We start from the raw sequence: 19,944 nt of genomic DNA on the forward strand, positions 1-19,944 counted from the left end.
TTTTTTTTTTTTTTTTTTTTTTTTTTTTTTTTTTTTCCTGGAGGATGGATTTTCAGGCAGAACTGCTGATTTTCAGGCAGTTGGCTCCTGAAGTCCTGCAATGCAAATTTTATCTTTGAATCTAAATTGACTAATTCCAGAATAATTTCAGGTTCACAATGATGAATCTGACGTAGTTTTAGAGCTCTGTTTCATGAATATAATTGCTTCCATTTTCTCCTAAACACTGGCATAGAAGGGACAAAACATACTGTAACTAGTTTCTTCCCCTTCCCTGAAGATTCCAACATACTTATTTTGAAACAATTGTATTCACAGACTTTAATGTCACTGGCGCAGCGGCAAAAATGTACAGATGACTTATTTACCCTTACTCTTGCTTGACTGCTGTTGCTGTAGCTCTTTGATTTCGTTTATAACTTATTCCACTGATGTGTCTTAGAACAAACTGTTAGTGTATTTACATGTTCTGGGTGACAAAGCTCCATTGTGAAATAGTTCGTTTGCTAGTCTATGTTTAGCATTGCTGTGGTTATTTATTATTTATTCCCATCTCATCACCCTATTACAGGCAATGAGTGTATAAAATTGCTGAGATAGATGTGTTCCTTGACTGTCCCCAAAGAAAACCCAGTCAAATAGCTATCTAGTTGAATAATGAAATATTCAAATAAATATGCAACAAGCATCCATATTAAATGTTACCTCAATCTTCGTTCCTGTATTCAGAGAGAGAAGACATCCCCTGCTGAAAAAGATTCTTAGTATCTTTTAGAATCTTAGAACTTTGTCACTGCTGGTAAATTCTGGGGGGATAGAGGATATTTCAATTCAAAATTGCAGAGGAAACCATAATCTAAACTTTTCACTTTTTCTACCTCAAAAGGAAAAGCAAAATCCTCAAATTATAAGGCTGCTTTCTCATGGACAGAAAGTGACGTATACATGTTTCTTTCATCTATGAATTATTCCCCACTCAGATCTATCACACATTTCCTAACTTGGTTCTTGTTTATCTATGGCACTTATATTAACTCATGGTAATAAGTTTAATTTTGTCTTGTTTTAATATTCAATATGTTCATCTCAGAATTACTCTACGAATTGAGAATTAGATTGCCCAAAATCACAAATGTGCCCGAAGTGGGAGTCAGATGTTTAAGTCAGTAAGGGGATATCAACATCTCCCCTTCCAGAGATGACTGTAGTTATGAAGTCACAGTTTATTCCATAGGGATTTGAGAGGAAATGGAGGAACAATCCGTCCATCCTCTGGAAGCTGTGCAGATGTTTAGAAAATACTGTGAGTGGATCATGAAAAGCTCATCTGAGTCCTCTGTGCTTAAGCATGTAATGCTTAAAGTTTGCTGTGTATTGGCCTCAGGTCTTAACTTCAGTGTGGATTCAGCTGAGATGGGGTAGCTCCAATAGATTTTTATTATTATTATTATTATTATTATTATTATTATTATTATTATTTGTTTTGCATGGTACCCTGTTTCTCCTACCATTGCTGGACCATATGGTTCCTTTCTCCCATCTCCTTATAGGTTATTCTGTCCCATTCTGTTGCTCATCTGTAATGTGATGGCACTAATTAAATCTTTGTCCATCGTCTAGCTCAATGTCTGGAGCCCCAAGCAACTCTGTTAGACTACAAATAAGCAATAGTAGCATATATTGGCCACATCTTGTCTTGTCCTTAAGGTGTTGTCCTCTGGCCTTTCAGTCTCTGATTATGAGAATTTCAAGAAAAGCACAATATTTTCCTCTGACCAGAAAAATTCTATGGAACAATTGTAATTACTATAGTCATAATTAACTCTTTATGTAACCATGATGAAGCAAACAAACAAACAAACAAACAACAACAAAAATCAAACAACCAAGAAAAAAAAAAAAAAAAAAAAAACTTTTGATGGCCTACAATATTACTATCTTATTTAAAATATTTCACTTAAGAACTTAAAAGTTTTTTCTGTAAAAAAAGAACAATACTCTGCCAATCACAGCATCACAGCACAGAGGACACCAATAACAGTCCACTGTCATATCCAGATTGGATGACAGCTGTTTTTATCTTCTCAAATCATAGAGAATTCAAGGAAAAATTCTTAACCATAATGTGTGGAATCAAACCAATTTTTTTACATATATAAAGCCACAGTTAAGTCTAAGCAAAGCAAAACATGACAACATCTCTGGCACCACCTACAGAAGTAATTCAGTATTAGCTTTTCAAGTTTTCAGTGGGAAAAAAAAAAAAAAAAAAAAAAAAAAAAAAGGAAAAAGAAACCATGTAAGAGAAATGAAGAGGAAGAAAAAATAGATACATTTGTGACAACACAAAGAACTTCAGTAACTAGAATTAAATGGATGCTCAGCTCTCTACTGATGAAATGCTGTTTATTAATAGCTGCTGTGCTTCCCATGCAACTTATTGAAACACCAAAGTGTGCTTACGTGCTTGTGAATGGTCTGCAGGAAATGAAAAGTGACAAGATACAATCTGTGATGTGTGGAAATCGGTTTTTACTATGAAGATCTTACTTCCTAGTGCTGGAAGACTATGTATATAGATTAAACATATTTTCACAGCTGGATTTTTGAATAGAGCCTCATTAAACTGGTATAAATATACACAATATTGGTGTATGTGTGTGTGTGTTTTTCTCATCAGCAACAAGACTACTTTGGTACGGAAGAACACTGTTTCATTATATCCAATCCAGCTGTGCTCTTCTTCCAAAGCCCTAGCATTTTCCAAATGTAAGACTTAACACTTGCTCACAACAGCAAGTTGGTGAAGCTGATTGAATGGAACAAAATACAGATGTCTAGATAGGGTATGTGAAGAATTTGAAAATGGAGAGAGAATTTTGTCTACAAATATTTTTTTCTCCAGTAATGTGGAGAAAACTTTTTAAATTTTTTTTTATATATTTTTTTTTAGCTAAGGGTGTTGTGGTTATTAACATTAAAAAAAAAGAGAACCTAATGAGTCCTATATGAATGAAAGAAAAAAAAAAAAAAAAAAAAGTAGCAGCAGAAAACTCCACAAAGCATCTTTATGGATGTTTAAAAAGGTACACAAGCAGCATTCTACATTCCTAATATTGTTTCAAGTTGGTGCTCAGACATCTGTAAAGAAATTATTCCTCATTAAGTGATCTGAAAGCTTCAATAAGGGCCTGTGCTTGGGCTTAGATAGTGGTTAAGAAAGAAACAAACAAAAACTTAAAAACACAAGCTCTCTGATGTTAAAGACAAAATATCTATTGAATTTCATCAGGGCTAAATTTCATTTGTGGACTCACTAGAGGTAAAGCAGGTACTTGAATCCCTTCCAGATGTGGGACTGTGGCACAGCTGTGAAGTCAGGGGCAGTGTATACCTATTGGGATCTGCAGTCCTAAAGGAGCCAGTTGTCGGGCTAGATGTGTGGAAAGCAGCCAGGGCAATGCTGGCAGACCAGCATGGCTGGCTGTTAGGGCTGTTTTACCTTCAAAACAAATCATGTTTAGCTATACCAAGTATGCAGAACTTCTGTGCTTCTCACTGGGCATTTAAAGAAAAGAAGCAAGGCGTTCATATACTTGTGGAGCAAGCAGCTTTGTGAGAACCTTTGTTTTTCACAATGTTTCATAATTTGCCAGCAAATACATTTTTCCCAGAAGTTACTATGTAGTCTCCAGGTAGGCATCAGATTCAAGAGAATTGTTGTATATATTCATATTTGCATTCTTCACAATATCTGATACGTATATAAAATGTCTATAAACACTCTTTATTGATATTCATTATTGAAAGTAGCTCAGTAGCTCCCTGATGAAACCACTTCAACTGATTGCACTGATGAAGCTCAGAGGGAAACTAGACCGAGGATTGATTTGACATCATTGCATTTTATATATATATATATATATATATATATATATATATATATATATATATATTTAGGTAAAAACCTAAAATAAGTTACATTTCATTACATTTTGAAATGTATGACTAAATATTTAACTTGAGATTGTTATGATCCCATTAAAATAAGTCTTTTCCTGTATTAAGAGTAATGATTCACTCTTCACAAGTGAGCTTTACTTCACATAGACCATTGACGTTAAATGCTAATCCTTCAGCCAAATCATAGGTAGAATGATTTTCTTCTTGAGCTGCAATACAAAAATCCAGTAAACAAGTCATTTAACCTATGTAGGAGTCTCACAAATATCATTTACCAGTGAGCCCAAGTCCCCTGCTCTCAGAGAAGGCATTGGAGAATACATAATTGCAATGCCAAAAATCCATGCTTGCTCCCAATGGATAAAATAGCTACATCTATGCCCTGTTCCACTCAAACTATTTGATCCTGTTAGATATTTGGTTACACTGTTGCTAACGTCTTTATCAGTGTGGATATCACCTAAGACAATAATGCACATTCTTCTGCACAGGTTTTCTGCCTCAGTGGGCAACTCCTCTTGTTAATCCAGGAAGTTCTTTTCATATGCACATAAAGAGAGACAGAAGTAAAAGCAGAATTCTTTTCACCCAAGTCACCTATCCTTCTAGTGATTCAATACACTACATGGGAGAGTCCTTTATCATCAAAACCAGAAGTGAGTTTCTTCAAACAGCTCTTCAGCATATACTATATCAGATGTTTACGAGAGTTTTTAATTACTTCTCCGGTGATTATCAAGCTTTCTAGACCTGCCTACACAGGGAGCATAAACTAAGGCTAAAAGTGTATTAGATGGATCAAGTTGAACCCCACCTTGACTATGGAGAATAGGAAAAATCTTTAGGTGATGGACTGCAGAGTGATATCCAAGTACTAATCACTTTCCATCTTATGGAAGCAAGGGTGGAAAAAGAAAGGAACAACAACCTTGTTTACAAAGCAGGTTCTTCCATGTTGCAGTGTGTGATATACTCCCCAAAAGGAAAGCACTATGTTATATTCACCCTATGGGAAAACAGTTGAGTACCGGTGACATGAGGATGTGTCCTGCTGTTAGAAAAACAAACAAACAAACAAAACAACAACAACAACACCTAAGACAACACAAAACCTGTAAAATTACTATACCAGAATAATGATTATGGAAAATATATATATATATCTTTCATATTTTTGGGTTATTCATTTGTACATTTCATAGCACCTTTGATATTGTCATTTTCACTTTCTTCTCTAAATTAGGTTTTCTCTTTCCTGAAGAACAGAAATTTATGCCTATCAGGCTTTGGTTTCTTTTATTTCATTTCTTTTAACTGATCATATTTCATGCTTACGGCATTTCCACTAACACATTACTGTCAAGAACAGGGAGGAAGAGCTGTATCTATTTTCTGTTATATTAGGAGTACAAGATTTGTATCTTATTTTATTTACCTAATCTACTTTTTATTATTTCCGTGGCAAATGTCATGGTCCTATGTAAAGACAGAAGTCAGTAAACTTATTCTGGATTTATTCAGTGTATTTAAACTTAAAATCAGAAACTGCCACTATAATAAAATTTTCTCTCTTAATGGGACATTTCTGTAAAGAATAAGTCAGTTTTGCATTCTGGGTGGGTTCCATCCAATTAATTTGAGATTCCAGTTCATATGGGCCACATGGAAAGTTTTGTTATTAGAACAGTTCATTAATGCCTTCCCTCGAGTGAGAAGATGATGCTAAATCGATTACATAGCAATAAGAAGTCTGTCAGTCATAACTCTATCTCCAGCCTTCCATTTACTAGGTGTTTATTTGGTAGGCTATGGAAAACCATTTTCATTTAAACTGTTTTCCTCTGAATTCATGGATTTGCTATAAATATCACTATGAGAAAGAAGTGCTCTTATAATGTTGACTGAGTAGATTTTTGTCAGACTTCTTACCAACCTTGCATACTATCAATGACAGTGTTGATTTTTAATCTTCTTTAGAGATCAGGTTGAGAAGTTTGTTTTCTTTTTCCCTGTTCTATTGTTTGGATGCAAGTGGTTCCAACAATGCTGTTGTCATGGTAGTGCTTCTTGCAAAATTATGTTTTTGTTTTAGGAGGCAGCTGCCCCCTTTTTTTTTTTTTTTTTTTTCCTTCCTTTGGAGTCCTTATAGTGTATTATGGCCCTCTAAGATAATAATAATAACAATAATAAATAAAAGAAAAAATCATAAGTATTGGGCAAATTTCCCTTGAAGAATTAACAATGAGAAATTTGTAAGATGCCAAAATCTGTGAATAAGATGACTCACATCTCAGCAAAGAAGCTGAATAAATATACCAATAATATCCAAGAGTTAGTATTCCACTACCCTCATGCCACTGAGTCACTGCTTGATTAGATACAGCACACAACAGCTCCAGTGAACAGAGCAGCAGCCTTCAAGTATAGATGGCAAGGCTCTTATCAAAGATCATCAGAAATCTCTAGAAGGTAGCTGATCTTTCCTGCAGATCCCACTTTCACCTCTGTCCCATTTTCCAGCATCAATATTTGCTAGAGCTTCCAATAAATGTGTGTAATAGGTGGATGTGTTAATATCCCTTTTATAAGTTTAAGCCAGAACTACCTGCACTTAGTATTTAAAGAATATGGTTTTCAGTAGTTATTTGGGAATTAGGCACTTCTCTGAACCTTAGACTACACATATGCATGCACGTGATTAAATATAAATGTATTTCAAATAATTTCATGTTTAGAAAAGATTGGAAGTATGATAAATCAGAATCCTGAAGCTGAAAATTAGTAAATTTCATAAAGGAATATTTTCATTCTGTATTATCGTGAAGTCTGCAAAATTACCTTGTGTAGAATAGACAAAACATGTTTATTTACACAGTCTGACATTTACTTTGAGTCTTTATTGCTAATAAAAAGTTACCAGAGTGCTCTCAATCTCCTTAGGAGTGAAATAGCATACCATCCCCAATCAATAGATCCTGTAAATAAACAGCGATTTTATTTCAGACATTAAAATATTGTGATGTCTCTATTATGATGAAAGTATATTATAGGTTCTAATAAATATTCTGGAAAATATTGCCAAAATATGATAACTTTCTAGAAAGGTAAGATTTTAGGCCTGTTTTAACTCCAATGTGGAGAACGGTTTGCTCGCTTCCTTTCATCAGCAGTCTTTCATAGATCTGAAGAGTATTTTCATGTCTTGCTTCAGACTTATCCTTCTCAGCAACTCTTCATGAAGATCAGAGCCCCAGGCTTGCACAAACACCCACTCAGAAAACACTTCTGAACAGGGAGGAAAGACAATTGTATATGTCATGCAGGCTATCACTCCATTTACATGCTACTGGCTGTTCATCTGTAGCTCTAGAGAACAATATCACTGGGTCTATTCATCATCTTGGCCATTGTAATCTCTAAATATTTCCTTTACAAAACTGCTAGCTCACCAGTTGCTCCCATTCTGCACTACTGAACTAGACTATATAAATGAATTTGACTTTGTAAAATACCAGAGTGATTTAAGACTGTTTTTCTAGTTTGCCAAGATCATTCTGAATTCTAATTCTCTTTCAACATATGTGCAATCCCTCCCTTATTGAACACTACTGTCAGCTGTGTTTTCACTATTTATTTGAGACTGTTCCAATTCATTGATTTACTAATTCTTTTTCTTACTATTGCAAAATGAAAGTGACAGAATGATGCTGCTTCTGCTGCCCCCCGAAGCAGTTCAGTAATTCTGAACTACAAATCAGTAGTGTTCACAAAATGAACACTCATAAAATACTCATACTTTATTAATAGGACTAATGGATTAATAAACCCACAATAAAATCCTGAGCACACAAGAAAATGCAAAATGTTCTGTGAGTAGTATGAATAGTATTAAAATAGTCTAGATGATTGTGTAAATAACTGATTTTTAATATTGGTTGATACAATAAAAATTCATTTTTTTTTCTTATGGGAAGAAAAAAAAAAAAGAAAAAACTTTTTTTTTTTTTTTCCAGTCAAATAAAATGCCTGCTAGAACTGAATAAAAACATTTAATTTGTGAGCTTTTTGTATGTTCTTCTTGGGATTTATTTGTTTTTCCTGTCATTCAGAAATGAACAGTAGGAAAAGATAACTAAAATATGGCTTATTGTTTTAATTAATATTTTTGCCTTGTTTTATTATTTTTTATTATTATTATTATTTCTTTTTTCCTTTACTTTCTGAAATTATTGAAGACTACTTCTGGACTTCAAAAAAGAAATCTTATAAAGAGAAGGTTAAACACAGGAATAAGTTCCATGAGGATATTGTGAAATTTCCATCCTTAGAAATTCTCAAATCTCATCTAGAAAAGGCCCAGAGCAGACAGATATAATTTTGATCTAATCCCACTGTGAGCAGGGGGTTGAATTACGTAACATCCAGAGATTCATTCCAATCTTTATTTTTCTGTGATTGTGCATATATTAAATAAAGGACATATATTAAAACTGGAAAATGATAATAATTTGCCTAATTAGTAAATGTAAGTATCCATTGTTTCTTCCAGAATAATAAGCTAATATGCTAGTAGTGCTCAGGGTGTTTGTTAGCACACAAATAGATATGCTTATTAGGTCAAGGCAGGACGATCAGGCTGGATTCCTCAAACATCTTGAAAGTTGAGGAGATTACTCTAATTCTTTCTGGGAAGTTTCATCACTACATCTCTGAATGTCAGTGACTCTCATTGGTTCTTGATCTCCATCAATACTTCCTCCAGAGCATTCAAGTTCCAGTTGAAGGACAGAACAGGATTTGCTAGTTATGAATGGAAGATGTAGAGTAGGACTGAGGGCCACCAAGAAAGGGACACCTGTCAGTGTCCCTCTGTCACTGGGCTGTGCAGGGAAGACCTCTGGCTCCTGCTTTGAAATGGGGTCCAGGGCTGTGGGGGAGGCCCCTGGGGTCAGGAAAAGGACAGTCAAGGCTGGAGGTTACCTCATGGCCTGGACTCTGATATCTGGGACGGAAGCCCTGTCCGTGAATGGGTCGATCTCACCCCAGGCTGACAGGGAAACTGAGCCCAGGGCCTAGTCCTGAGGGAAGCTGTGTGTGTGCAGACCATATGTATTTCCTTCCTCCAGCCGGGAGACCCAGCAGACCTTGCCTTTTCAAATACCATGCAGCATGAAAACATCTGGCAGTGCAGAACATGAAGGTTCAGCTTTGTGATGTGAAAACACCACAATGATGGGCTGTGACAAAGCCTTGTCAAGTGCAGTCATTCAAGTGCAGTCAATGAAACACACAAGTACAAATGTGTCTCAGACGTACTCCATGGTTGCCAGAAGGGAATGCAGTGTGACATGCAGTTGTATTACCTGAGGTAGGACCCTACAAGTGCCACTTGCTGGGCTGTCACAAGCATTCTGCTTGTGACTACGCTCTCATGCTCCCAACGAGGGCTGGCAGTCTTGTCATAGCCTTTCTTCTGCTGGATTGTCCTGGCATACAGTTATTTTTTAACAGCTCCAGGCATCATTACTTCTGGCTTATGGAGTTTGATAGATGCTGCCACAAAGGCTTTGATGTTCAGTAAGACCTTACTCTTCAACTGCTGATCCTAATAAACCTCTGCATGCTATGGTATGAGAGCATACACTAGTGAGGAGTACGGCTCTGTTTAACCTGTTTTATATATTTATTTTAATTCAAAGCTCTTTCACTTTTTAATGACCTTGTTGTTAACTCACTTGGTGGTGCCTAAGTAGGGCAGGTAGGAGAGCAGGTTCTTGGAACAGCACATCCAGGAGTATTGCCCTTCTTTAATTGCAAGGCGTCGTCTTGTCCAGATCATGATACCTGGGATTAACTAGACTGAAAATATTCTGATAAAACTTTTCTAGTATAAAGTCTTTTAAATCTCCTACCTTCTACCTTCCCTCTGCAACCAACCATCCTATCTGAGAGACTCAGTTACCCATATGAGCATTAACCTATGGGAAAGATCTCAAATAAATAAATAAATATTTAAATATTTAAAATTCTCTGTCCAGAAGTGTCTGTGGAATAACCTTCGTTCAAGCTCCTGTGTGTCAAGATATTAAAGATTTCAAATTCAGTTACTAGAGCAGTTTTCATTTTACTCAGGGATGGTTAAGTTAACAAGTTAACACTTGAAAAACCAGCTTTTATGGAGTTAAAAAATGTTAGAGTTAAAAACTATGAGGAAAAAACACAGAGGGCAACACAAATAATATAACCTAACTTTACAGCAATGTAGATGCTCAGTATGTCCAGTCCAACAGTTTTTTTACATCTTTCTTCCAAAATAAGTGTGTCAGTATTTCCTGATTGAGTCTATCTCATTATACATAGTAGCCTCTCTGTTTTCCAGCTTCTTAACTAAATCTGAAAATGGTGTGTTATCCCCTGGATCTCAGTAGAGGTGATACTTCCATAGATTTACTACCTGGAAGAGTTATTTGATTACTCCCTATTGACTTAATTTTCTAGAGGAAATGATTTTTTAAGCACAGATACTGAAAACATTTAGAGCCTTGCAACAATATTAATGTTTCATTCATTCACTGTATTGGTCATGTCTAAATATGGTTGTCTTTAAAATGTGCATGCCTCCAAAATGCTCCAAAGTACCACCTTTCTCAGGCTACTCCAAGGTGACAAGCAGAACTCGTTCATAAGTTGCATGTGTTCTTACATACTCTAATTCTCTATATGAAGAGAGAGATTGCATGTATTAGACCCTGTTTGCTATGTGGCATTGCTGAAAATGATATAAACTTTATTTATATATTAATTAACATTACTTAATTTAAATTGGCAAATTTTGCCTGTACAGTTCATATTCTGTACATGTGGTATGTTTTGCTTTCATTCATACAGTTTGCCTAATTATAAACTTTCAGCTGATCCCATTTTAATTGTGAGAACTGTTGAGAGCTCATGGCATATCTTGGACCTCAAGTGAATGTCGTGAGTAGAAGTCTAGATACACTGAAGCAAGTGGAAAGTCCAGGTCAATAAGATCAGATTACACTCAAGGAAACTCTTCCTTCTCTTCCTTTATCAATTTTCTCCACAGAAGCCGTTTTGAGAAGACGAACAGCTTGCTCAACAACAAGATCAGAATTCAGAAACAACTCATCAGATGCTTCATGTTGCTGTGCTTTGTTCTGGCTTTTGTTCCCTGATCATATGCTCTGCATACATGCAAGACTGGAAGAGACATCCAGAAGTAAAGATACTAACAAATGTTGTTCAAATCAGCAGGCTATGACGTGTCAATTCACACAATTCACACACACACACACAAAGATATGCTACAAACAGAGCTGATCACAAAGAGATGCTGATGCATAGCCTAAAGAAAACAGAACTAAGAGAGGTAAGACAACAAGATTTTTGTTTCCATTTTCGGGGATAACTAGTAGCTCCTAGGGCCTATGTATTCCTCCCAGTCAGACCACTGTATATGAGAAATAATAATGTGTGCTCAGTGCAATAGTTGTAGAGTAATGGTGCCCTTAAAAGGTCAGAAGTATGAGTTTTTCAGAACAGTAAAGTTTGACAGGTCAATAGCAACAACATCATAACCTTTTAATGCATATTTTCAGGAGCTGACTGGTCAAATTACACCAATAGGAAACAATGCAAAAGAAATTGTTTTCTGTATCTGAAAACAAAGCAAAACAACAACAACAAAATATACTTTTTAATTACAGAGAGGCATTACCAGTAACTAATGAGACTTCAGTAGATGAAAATAGAAAGTGAGAGAAAATCTTAGTTCGTTTTTCCAACATTTATATTTGAAATGTGTATTTTATTCTTTACTTGTGCTGGTAGTAACAGAGCTGCTGTCCAGATATCTCTCTACCATGACCCTTCAGGCTAGCCAGGCCTGATCATTGATTCAAAGAAGAATTTAAAAAGCTGGGCAGATTCATTAATCTGGAGAAGAATCTGAACACTGAAAAAGAGATATATTAAGTGGGATGCTGTTCTTTCTTTTCACTATGGTTCCTTTAAACTGGCTGGGGGGATGCATTCCTGTACAGAAGTGTACTTCCTATACTTCCTGTCAGATGTGACTTTAGATTTTGTGTAAATTAAAGTCCTCTTTAAAGCATGAGAATCAGGGAACCTACACATAAAGGCAGGATCTCTAGTGTCTAATGTGTGGATACACATATTTTAAGCATATGTTTTCAGTATAAAGAAATCCAAACACTGGATCAGTAGTAATAATCTCAAGTTAGAATCTACAATAAACTCATTTATTCCTACTACAAACATTGATTTATGAACAACTCACAAACATAATTTCAGTACTTACCCAGTGCTAACATCTAGAAGGGCTGATTTGCTATTTTTGAGCAATTGCCAAACTTCTTAATTCCTGTTAGCTCTAGGAATTTTAGAAATATGTAATCACAAATCCAGGAAATGCAATACACATATGATCAATCTGAACTTTACCCACTTGGATAAGCTTCCACATTTTAGACAGAATGAATTTCCACTAAAAAAAATAATAATAATAATAAAAAAAAATTATAGTAGTAGTATAAAAATATTGTCTTGGATAACTAAAACAAAATGTCCTAAAAAAGACAAAGGTTTCCTAAAACTGGCATAGACTTACTTGAATAATGCCCTGTAATAGAAAGGTTAAATGTACATCAGTTATATATAATTAATATCACACAATACTGTTCATGCTGCTTTTCCTGCATCAGTCTCTAAAAGATCATGACATGTTGAAGTGAGCAAAATGGATGTGTTTATCTAAACCTGACAGCAATATGTAGTACAGATGACAGCTCTTTGAAGATTATACAAAAATGCAAAAAGGAAATATATTTCATAGAGATCCAGAAGGAATACAGATTTGTTAAAAAGAGTGGTTTGTAAAAACATGGTTTGTTAAAAAGAGAGAAAATATGAAACCTGTGGCATATTTTTTCAATTCCGCATAACAGTTGTGCCTAGATTTATTTGTTTATTTATTTATTTATTTATTTTCAAGGCAATATTGAGCTAGCAGTTGAGGTGTGTTCTTAATTACTAGGTAATTATTAATTTTAGAATTGACCAGAAAATCTTTAAACCTTATGGCCAAAAGCTTGCATGCTGAGGAAACAATGTTCTGTTAACGCTTTAGAGGTGTTAGCTAGAAAACAGTGTTTAGACTGTCTAATAGTGGTAATCTAGGGTTAAGTGTCATGTAGAAGAAGTCTGGTTTTATTTTACATTTAAAGCTGATTTTGGCAGAAAGGCAAAATTGGAAACACCAAATATAAATGAGGTATTTATGACACCACTGTAATCAGGATGTCTCAATGCAATGAAATTAAATATGGCAAAGTGGTTCTCCGATAACTGCCCAAATAAAATTAAATGAAATGAAAAACCATTAAACATTGTTACCCTAGTCAATTCTTAAAGAATAAACAGAAGTCAAGATCTAAATCACATTTTTAATTTCTTATTAAGCATTAACAGATACTAAATATTAAAATGTCACCTGTGATATATATATATATACACATATAATTAATTGACCATGCATGTTTAAACTTACAGCTGTTAGTAACCTACCATTAATGGTAAAATAGAAAAATAATTCAGATATATATGTGGTGTTTTTTTTTTCTGTCATGGTTAACATCTTTGTAACATATAGTGACTTAGAACTTATTTAATGATATAGTGTTGTGTCTTTCTTTGCTCCAAGATAGGTTGGATGTTGACTAGAACTCTCAAGGAAAGGGTAAGTGACTCTTTGTTTCCCATCCTAACGGTCACTGGTGCTGGAAAGCACCAGTTTTCTGGTAACTGAGCAAAGCAGCTTCCTCACCTTTCTATTTCTCTCAACAGAATTTGTACATCCTTAAATTTGGTATGTGTTGTTTTTACAATAACATTTGTGTGTCCTTTGTAAAAGGGAATAATGTTTACTTATTTTCATAAGATGTTTTCAAGGTCAGTAGAAGGAGAGTTGAGTACAAAAGCAAAGCATTAGGATTTAATAAAGTTTTGGTAAAATAAACCATGATCAGTTATACAGTAATAGTACTCAGGGAGCTCACCAGTCATTTTCACAGCTTGTTTAAGCATGGGTGAATGGTATGTTTACAGCACTGAGATATTTATCACGCTTTCTCCAGGCACACTCTTCCAGCACCTGATGCTCACCAGGCATCCATACACATCCATACAGGAGGAGCATGTCCTCCTCCTGGCTAGCAGCAAGGGCAAGAGCAGTATGCAATTGACCTGAAGATGTTTCCTTCTGTGCTGTACCCACCTCAAAGAATATCCTGGAACAAGTGCTTTCAATGGTGCTGCATTTCATAGTGTCTCTATGACTTCACCTGTCATCTCAAGATATCTAATTCATGGCCTTTTCTCACTTTAGAGCCAAAGAATTTGTTTGTACTTCTAACATGACTTAAGATGAAACTTAAGATAATTACTTTTGTATCATACTTCCTTTCAATTCAAAGAGCAAACAAAACTGGTTATTATTAGCAATAGCTAAGATTAAGCAAAAATTTACCTGAATCTTATTTTCAGAAATGGGGGAGATAGGGGTGCAAGTAGGGGCAGAAGGAAAAGAGGGGGTAATGTATATACTGCAAAATAACAGATGGGGGATGTCTTATGCTTCACTGAGGCTGGTGCTCAGTTCAACACCCTAAGGAATGTTTCCCAAGAGAATCACAGCTGAAAGCTCTGTCAGATTTTGCTCTCAGACTGTAAGAGAATTGTAGGCACAACTTTGATCTAAAAGCTGGGAGCTGAACTGCCATATTTTTTAATAATTAACGGAAATTAGAACTTTCAAAGTAATGCAAGCAAAGGTTCCCATGTTAAAAAGAAAATGGGATTCTCATGTTGATTTTCCAATTTAAAAAAAAAAAAAAAAAAAAAAAACAGAATTGTTTATGTAATTCTAAGAGGCAAAATATTAAAGAAAATCCCCAAATAGTGGATTTATTGTTGTTGCTCTTGTTGTTTGTTTGTTTGTTTTAATAACCTGGTTAGTTTCAGACATAATTTTGGCTGGGCAAAACAGCCCAGAATTTGACAATGCTATTAAAAGAAAAATCCAAACTTTAAAAGTTTACCTGTTTTTCGTGTTACCTTAACTGTCAAGATCTTTGCCTGAGCTTCAGGAAAAAATACAGCGTTAGACTGACAGAGAGGAAACAGTAACAGCAATACATTCAACATCGGTGGGCATTCAGTGAGGCCTGTGCATTAAATCTTAATTTATGCTCTCATGGTAAAAATTTCAGATATCAGGAATATTGACACTGACCAGCAGTGAAGTATTTAATAGTGCAAAGTAAATAACATACTGGGACATGATGGTGTTCTCTCATACTCTGTATACTTTAAGTCTGCAGTTTTGTCATATGCTAAAGTAATCAATCCCACTTGCAATATAAATGTCAAGTACTATATATTAAGGTTAATGCAAATTTTCCCTCTTGCACCATGAAAAAAATATTCTATAAACCTGGAGAAAAGCCACATAAAATACTAAAATGTTTTCAACAGTTAGGCAGGAAAAAGCTGTCAACAACAGGAAGAATAATGATCATTTAAGCTGTTACAAAAAGATTACCAACAGTCTTTCCTTGACATACGCATGTGGTTAGAAGTTAATTTTACTGTACATATTGACAGTCATTATTTTACAAATTCCCATGCGTGTGAATAATCAGGCAAGAAAGAGGTTTATTTCAGAAAATTATGCATATACATAAGGTTTTGCTGTACTATATTTTTTTCTTGAAAGTTGTATTGCAATCTTTTTTAAAAAATAATGGAGCTTGAACAATGAATTTTTCCTACTCTGTCTTTTGAGTTGTTGTTTCAAAGATTTCTTGTTATTGGCCTAAATATTACAAATATTTAAACTAATGTTATTAATTTTTAAGTATATTTTCCAGTGATTTCACTTTTCACTTCTCTAGTTTTCCAATTCAAACACTGTCTACCTATTTCCAGTATCATAGATAAATAATAACTGAAGATTTATTCTAGTGTTCCTAAAAGTATTTCCAAAATCTATGTATTTTATCTTTATTTGTAGTCAAGGCAAAAATCAACAAAGAGCATCATCCCAGAGTGTTTTGATAGGTAGATAGTTCACCAAGGTTGGAGAAAACCAACAGGTGACTGCAAGTGCAGCTTTTCACAGCAGGTTAGAATTTGAACCAGGTTTTCTCATTGCTTAATAACTGGACTCTCTCTCCTGGGCTAAAGTGGCCCTTAACAGAAGATAGCTGTTCATGGACACTGTTGTTACTAAGGGGCTGTTGATAAGGGCACTGTACTGGGGTGAGTCTAATCCAGGTCAGAATTCTGAATTTGAGTTGTGAATCCCTTTCTAAATAAGGGTCCCATTCATTAACCTACTAGTTATCATCAGGTTCCCTCCAGCAGTTGATCAGTTCCAGCCTGAACTTGAGAAACATCTACCAACAGAAATGTTACTGAAAACAGCTCATTCCTGCACCCACAATACAACCAAAACAAAAACAAAACAAACAAAAAATCCCCCAAACAAAACAAACAAACAAAACCTGTTTCAATCAATTACAGATAAAATACTATGTCAAGAAACTCCCTTTCACCCCCATTGAGGACAAGAATGTAGACACAGTATTTATTCACATTGAATTTGTCAAGCTGTGTCAGAATGGCATTCCCCTAACCTTTTAAACAGGGACCAGACAATGAAGGTATCTGAAACATGGTATCAGACACCACTGACAGTGCAAAAGCTCACACTTGCCTTGCTTTTAGTGTTCACTAAAAGTTTAGCAAATGCTGAAGAACTTCATGCAAATTAGCACTGTAGTTACTAAAAGTCCTAATGCTTAATAAACAAACAAAACACTTAATAAACAAAAAAAAAAAAAAAAAAAATACTTAATAAAAAAAAAATACTTAATAAACAAAAAAACTTACCTAAAAAAAGGGCATCAACTAATACAAATGTTCCTACCAGGATGTTCCACAGCAAAAATCACCAGGTGGTGGTGGCAGCTGTGGTCGTATTTTTTTTTTTTACACACTTCACTAAGTAACTGCTATTGGCAAGTCAGAGACAAGACAAGAATGGATTTGATCAGATCCAGCACAGTTGTTATTTTATGTATTTTTCCTATTATCTCTCAGTACACTAAGATCATGTTCTGTCCTTATAAATCGTCTATTTTTACCTTTCTTAAAAACTAGGAAATGTACCGAAAAGGCAAGAAGTATTCTAACATCAAACTATAAACAGTGTTTGCACAGTCAGAGTGGTGTCCTATCCACAGTATGCAAGTCTTTCAAATACATTTCTGACTGAAGAGAACAGCCATAAACTGCAACGAAAGGAACAGCTACTCACTCCTAGAAACTTGGGTGGCTGGATATAAAACCTTGAGATTATCTCAATGTCAGCAGCAGAGGACAACTATATTGCTTCCTCTGCTTCACTAAGAAGGCCCTCTCCTGTTTCTTCAGTTTGATGGGAGCTTGAGGGCAAAAACAGAACCATCAACCCCTGGGAGATGGTGGAGTTCCCTGCTGTGACAACACCTACACAAATGCCAAGCTACATCCACTTCCCTAAAGTGAGAACAGCGATAAACAGCTTGAGGAAAAGCACAGTGATGTCTCCTACTCAAAAACTGGATGTATTCTGTCTAGCATCAGTTCATGGATATTACTTTTAATTAATCTGGGTGATTCTTTTGCTTTCAGAGAGGGTCAGAAAGGGAAATATTATTGAAATCCCTAACAGGGTTTCCTATTCTTGCTTGTGCTGTGATACATCATAATGAACTTTTCAAACTGGAGTCAAAATAGGAATCCAAAGTAAGATAGCAGGATATAAACGTTTATCCCACATACAAAAGTGTGAAGGAAATGGCTGCTAAAAGAAAAGAAATGTCACTGGGTAAGTCTAGATAGCCTAAATACAGAATTTGGTAAGCTTCATGTAGTAGACTTCATTTCCTAGATTTCAGCAAAGAAAACAGCTCCTTTACCCTGAAGCTGTCAGCGTTCCTAAGGGTTTGAGTTGGCTGATAATTGAAAATGGAAAAATTCTCAAATACATTGAGGGCTGAAAGTTCTGACAGGTCTGCAGAGACTTGTCATTTTTTTTTTTTTTTTTTTTTCTCTTTTAGTATCAAACTGAAAATGAATTTAAGTGGAGAAAGTAGCCACTGAGAAGTTCAAGCTAGAGGACATTGAATAAATGCTTCTGCCATAATCTGATCTGCAGCAGCACAAATCTGTGTGCTTGCCAGACACTCTGTGTCTATTTGAAAGGCTCTGCTGACACTAAACACAAAGCAGGTTTAAACCCAGTTCAGTAAGTTTGTGTGAGTTGTGACTCCAGTAGATGTAGGTGTATTTAAATAACAGAATCTCTGCTACTTTTTAAGTTAAAAACATTTTAAAAAAAAAGAATTTATGTTTCACAAGTGGAAGTAATAATACTTAAAATGTAAAAATGGGTTTATAATTTCTCTTCCAATTTCTGCGTCATGAGAGCAGATGTTACCCCTATTCTGTCTTTCATATTATAAAAGCAAAGACTGTAAAGGTTGTATTTCTCTTAGACATTTTAATAGAAAATAGAAAGTTATATCCATAACTGCATTTTGTGATATTACTCGACCTTATTTCAATAACTTATGGTTTTAATAAATAGTTTACAGTAAATCCTAGTGAAGACAAATGGACTTCAGGCATTCCACAAGCCATATTAAATTAGCTCATACTCTATTTGGGAAAATTTTATCTTTTGTTCCCACACCAGTTTGGGAAATCATAGCTAAATTTCATACACAGCACAAGATGAGCAATATGTAGGATTATATCAGCATCAAGTCCAACTCCTGGCTCTACACAGCTAGAAAAAAATAAACCATATTTCTGTCCAAATTCTTTTTGAAATCCAGCATGCTCGGTGCTGTGGCTGCTTCCCTGGGGAGTCTGTCCCAGCAGTGCCTGACCACTTTCTCAGTGAAGAACCTTTTCCTAACACCAAGCCTGAACCTCTTCTGACACAGCTTCATGCCGTTCCCTTGGGTCCCATCACTGGTCACTAGAGAGAAATTGCCAATTGGTGTGAACTCACCACACCTCAGCCTTCTCTTCTCTAAGCTGAACAAACTAAACCCTCTAGACCTTTCATCGTCTTGTTGCCCTCCTTTGGACACACACTAATAGTTTTACATCCTCCTCTAGTTCTAATGGCACCTAACACAGCACACGGCACTGCAGATGAGGCTTTACCAGTGCAGAGTGGAGTGGGACAATCACTTCCCTCAGCTGGCTAGCAATGCTGTGCTTACAAGACTCTTCTGATCATGTGAAACACTGACGTGCTGACTCTCACTACACTAACAGGAACGAACCTGGACTCAGCAAGAGATCAGACTAAGTTTGAACCCTTCCAGTTAAGAAACTTGAACCATGTTCAAGGTATAAAGTGAGATAAATCTAATGGTGTAGGCCACGCTAGAAATACCTTCTGTAAAATAATTAGTGCTAAATCCCGTCACTGTGATTAAATTGGTCCACGAAGAAACATTCTTGCAATAATACGGCTGCTTGCATTTGTTAGGACTTCATCATAACATACCATCTGCTCTTTTATATCCTTCTTTATAGCTCTGACTTTCAGAGAGATGGTAGTGATTACCTCACATCTTTATTATATAAAAAGAGCAGTTTGCTCGTTCAGTTTTCAGGAAAGAAAAAAAAAAAAAAAAAAAAAAAAAAAGTTTTTGTCAGTTTACTCATCAATTTGCTCATCTGTTTGTCCTATGCAACATGATGATTTCAAGTCTGCTGACACTGTTACCCAAGGGAGTATGATTCATGCAATAATTTTCCTTCCTTCCTGCCTATTTCTTTTAAATTTGCTGGAACTTTACTATAAGCCATACATAT

The 19,944-nt window shown here is 35.4% G+C and overlaps 1 long non-coding RNA gene across 2 annotated transcripts in view; it reads right to left on the minus strand.

The window, feature by feature from the left end:
- Positions 1-14,834, minus strand: part of LOC118164911 — a 17,874-nt gene extending 3,040 nt beyond the window's left edge. The window contains exons 1-3 of one of the 2 annotated variants that reach the window (XR_004749737.1): positions 12,305-14,834; positions 9,876-9,941; positions 6,314-6,501 (exon numbers count right to left, since the gene is read on the minus strand). This is a non-coding gene — a long non-coding RNA (uncharacterized LOC118164911). Of the gene's footprint in view, positions 1-6,313; positions 6,502-9,875; positions 9,942-12,304 lie in introns of those variants that run through there. The other variant, XR_004749736.1, reaches the window with a different exon arrangement.
- Positions 14,835-19,944: the final 5,110 nt, after the last annotated feature.

This window comes from Oxyura jamaicensis, chromosome 3, assembly GCF_011077185.1.
Source record: "Oxyura jamaicensis isolate SHBP4307 breed ruddy duck chromosome 3, BPBGC_Ojam_1.0, whole genome shotgun sequence".
Classification (NCBI taxonomy): Eukaryota; Metazoa; Chordata; class Aves; order Anseriformes; family Anatidae; genus Oxyura; species Oxyura jamaicensis.